Source organism: Prosopis cineraria, unplaced genomic scaffold (assembly GCF_029017545.1).
Source record: "Prosopis cineraria cultivar Desert tree isolate PC_DT_omini unplaced genomic scaffold, ASM2901754v1 PC395, whole genome shotgun sequence".
NCBI lineage: Eukaryota > Viridiplantae > Streptophyta > Magnoliopsida > Fabales > Fabaceae > Prosopis > Prosopis cineraria.
The window spans coordinates 46,781-50,954 of record NW_026555722.1 but is presented as its reverse complement, the minus strand read 5'-3'; the positions used below and the strand labels follow the sequence as shown (position 1 = coordinate 50,954).

General features: G+C 33.5%; 1 pseudogene; it reads right to left on the bottom strand.

The window, feature by feature from the left end:
* Nucleotides 1-337: 337 nt before the first annotated feature.
* LOC129296913 (BTB/POZ and TAZ domain-containing protein 1-like) lies at nucleotides 338-2,574 on the bottom strand (annotated as a pseudogene).
* Nucleotides 2,575-4,174: the final 1,600 nt, after the last annotated feature.

Below are 4,174 nucleotides of genomic sequence, written 5' to 3'. Positions count from 1 at the left end.
TAAGGAATACATTAACTACCTCATTGAATCCTAAAGATATTTTTTTTTCTCATAACATTTTATTATACTTATAAAATATTATGAATGGATAAATTTAAAAGAAAGTAATCAACGGTTTACTTTATATTCAAATTGATTTATTAAAAACCTTAATTTTCTTTATAAAAAAAACTTACATGCAAGGCTTAATTGGAGAGACTTGATATTGCAGCCCCAGGATCGTCAATTGTCACATGAAAAACGATAGTGAAGACTTGTCGAATACCACGACGCATGGTGCCAAATTAATGAGTAATTTAATTCCCAGTCGTGTTCCTCCGGCTAATTAACTGGCTTTCTATGTTGCGGCCATCAAAATCAGCGACGCGGACTGGCCTATCGAGGTTGGCCAAAAATAGAGTGGGCTCCCCAGGGATGATCTATCATATTTTAATAGGGAAAAAGGGGAACCGAGATTTGACTTTCTGGCGTAGAGAAAACCTCAGAAAATAAACTAATCAAGAAAACAAATCCCCGAGAATGGAAGAAACAAATATAAAACCTCCGTGTCATGGTAGATTTTTTTTTTTAAATGATTTTGGATCCATTTTAATCACAACTCCTGTGTCAAATGTTCCTTGACCAGTCTCATGTTATATGATATTGGGCAAGACTTATATACTTATTTTTATATTTTTATCTAATTAAATAAATATATAAATTTTAATATTAATAATATTAATTAATAATAAGAATTCATTATAAAATAATAATTTATAATAAATATATGTGTTTTAAGTTAATTAAAAATAAATACTTTAAATGTTTTTTCTCTATAATATTTTATTGATCGATAATTTAGAGGCCTCTAAGCCTACTCTCAACCCCCCAACAAAAAAAAATCAAGAGAAAAAGAAAAATAACCTATCTTTCTCTTTCTGCCTTTAAGAAGGGGAAGGAAAAGAAAGAAGCAAAGGGGAAAAAAACCCCTTTCAAATTAGAGAAACTCGTGCTAAAATATTAATATTTTTTGGCGTGCTCTCTTTTTTCTGTTATTTGGTCCCTTCTACACCATGTTTTTGAAATCAAAATTATAAGTATAAATAGAATATGAAAAAAGCAAAGAGAGAGAATCTGCGATAGTGCGTTGAATTAATAAAAAATACCTGCAGAGAGGAACCTTGCAAGAATGGGCCGTTTGCTGGCAAATGGAGGAATGGAGTCGGAAGAGCTGCCACATTCGCTTGCAGCGTAAGCACCCTCCGTTCACCTCTTGCTGCACGTAGCGAAGTGTCTGATTAATTGCTGGAGGCCATGACACGTGGCGAATTTGCTGCACGGCTTCCTCTCTCCCCGGAGCTCCACACCGTAAGGCCCAACGTCGGTGCACCCTTCCGTGCATATGTGTTCCAGACACTCCATCGCCTCGCTCAGCTCTGCATACAGCCTCTGCTCCTCCCTCTGCTTTCTCGATTTCTTCTTCCTCTGTTCCAATATTCCCACTGTATGACTCGTTTTAATTTGGAAAATGGAAATTCCACAGAATGAAATCATAATTCATATAAATTCAATTGAACTGACGGGAATTTGGATTTTACCGATTCGTCCTCGTCCATGAATCTGAGGATGTCGAGCTCGAGCCAGGGATCATACTTCTGCAAGAATTTCCAGCCCTCTGTTGCTTCCACAGATTTGAAGTGATTGGCGAGCAGCTTCATACACTTGATGCAAAGATCAGGCGCGTCGCAGAGTCTCGCGAGTTGGAGCAGATCCACCACATTCTCAATCGTTAACCGTTTGGAAAGCACCTTGATGCACCTCTGCTTCAGCTGTGGCACCAAATACACGTGCGACAATGCTAGCAGATGAATCCCGTACTTCTCCATCTGCTCGTCCGTGCACCTGCATCGGTCATTCAGGCGTGTCTCAGTCATTTTTTTCACACCGTTCGTTATTTCGCGGCGGAAAACGAGGAGACCAAGTGAACAAGTGACAATCACCGCCGTAGTCGTTACCAACCTGGAACAATAAAGGAAGCCGAGAAAGCGGTGACGGCGTCGCAAGGAACGCCGTGTATGGGAATGATCCTCTCGGAGCTCCGATGCCTGCGTGGCTGATCTATGATATTCTCCAAAACCGGCGATACTGAAGCCTTCGCAGTTTAGAACCGAAAAACGACCATCAGCGAAAATCAAATTAGATGATTAGATTCAAAACCTGATTATATCAAGGAATCTTAATAAGATGACTAGCTTCAATTAATTTGAAGGCAAAGAGGGAGGAGTACCAGAATGCTTGTGTGCGCAGGAATGCGCGCGCCGTTGGAAGTGTGAATAAAACATCGGGTTCAGGTAAGACCTGGCTGCTCAGGTAGTCGATGCCGGCGATGGAGGAATACCAGGAACATCGGTCGGCGGCATTGTTGTTGTTTTTTTTTTTTTGGGGGGGGGGGGTGCGGGCGGGGGGATTGTTTATGTTACAGGGGTGAGGTTGGCTGCTTCTCACAAGCTCGAACGAGGCATCAGCTCCTCGGACTATAATCGGGAATTTATAAGACGTCCATGACGCGGAAAGTTCAGGTTTCATACAAGTCATTGTGAATATGCACGAGCGTGCCCTGACGCGCTAAGCACCTGCGTCATTTTTTTTTATTAAGCGTGCTTTTTTTATCTGGAAGGATATTCACTAACTACTTAAAATTATAAAAAAATATAATTTTAAATTCTTATATTTTACTCATATTTAATATTAATTACTATAATTTTTTAATATTTTTAATTTTTATATTTTTACATTTATTATTTTATATCCTTCCATTAATAAAGTATAAAGACTTTAGAGGGATTTAAAAATAATAAAAAATAAAAATATATAAATTAAAATATTAAAAAATATAAAAATTAATAATAAAAGTGAGTAAAATATAAATATTTAAAATTATATTTTTAAAATTATAAATACGCCCGAGACGTAACTCACAATCGCTTACTTGTAAAAAAAACTTGTATGTTATTAGACTGCAAGAGCATTGATAACCAGACATTTTTTTATGCTGGAGATAATTAAACATGGGTTTTTTTTATCATAAAATTTGGCAAGTAAACTACATCCTTTACTACTATCTTCGGTCTTATATATTAAACACCTTTTAAAAGTATAATTTAATTTATTTTATAAATCACTAGTTGATAAGATCACTTTATTTTAAATTAAAATTTCTAAACTATTCTTAAAAAATAAAAAAGAGAGATAAAAAATAATATTATATAATTTGTATACTTTCTTTTTTACTTGATGTTTATGTTTCAAATTTTACTTACTTTTATTCTCCGTAATTTTATTATATGGTATTGATGAGGTTGACATTAGTAACTTATAAATGAGATCAAAAGAGATTGTGGCTTAAAAAGAACTATGGGGCGTTCACGGGACAAGAGTGGGACACTCCTGTCCTATGTCCCGTTTTGAAAAATTATTGGAATTGAATTTTTTATCCTATGTCTCATTACGAATCGAGACAAAACCATGACAAGATTAAAATATCCTGCCACCCTGATAAAGCAAATAATGTGAAAGAAAAGTTTAAATAATAGTATTTATTAATTGAAATTTTAAATGATATAATTTATTAAGTTCAAAACTAAAATAACACGAGTATATAAATCACAATAATTATTAAATTATATCAATCACATTTATGAATATATAACTTAAAGTCAAGTACACATGAAACATAACATATTATGATAACAATTATAAGTGATTTTCAGGCTATAATAGTAACAACAACAGATAAGTTCAGCACATATTCAGTTTATTTTTCCTTTTCTTTAGTTGAAATATTTAAGCTAGTGACTCTTCCTAAAATAAAGCAAGAAATATGATATAATAAATTTATTAAATAGATAGATATGAGAATAAATTATATTAACATAATTAATATATTGTAAAGAAATATATTCACATGTACTATTTGCCCTATATAAATAAAATTTTTAATATAAAAGCTTTTAGTTTTAAATAAGAATAGCAAATATTGATATTATAATTAATAAAGTAGAATTATATTAATATAATTAATAGATTTAATGTATATTTTTTTAAAAAAATAATATATATGTCTATATATATATATATATATTTGGGATGGGACAGGACGTCTCGAGGGCAATCCTGTATCCCGTCCTGATCATTT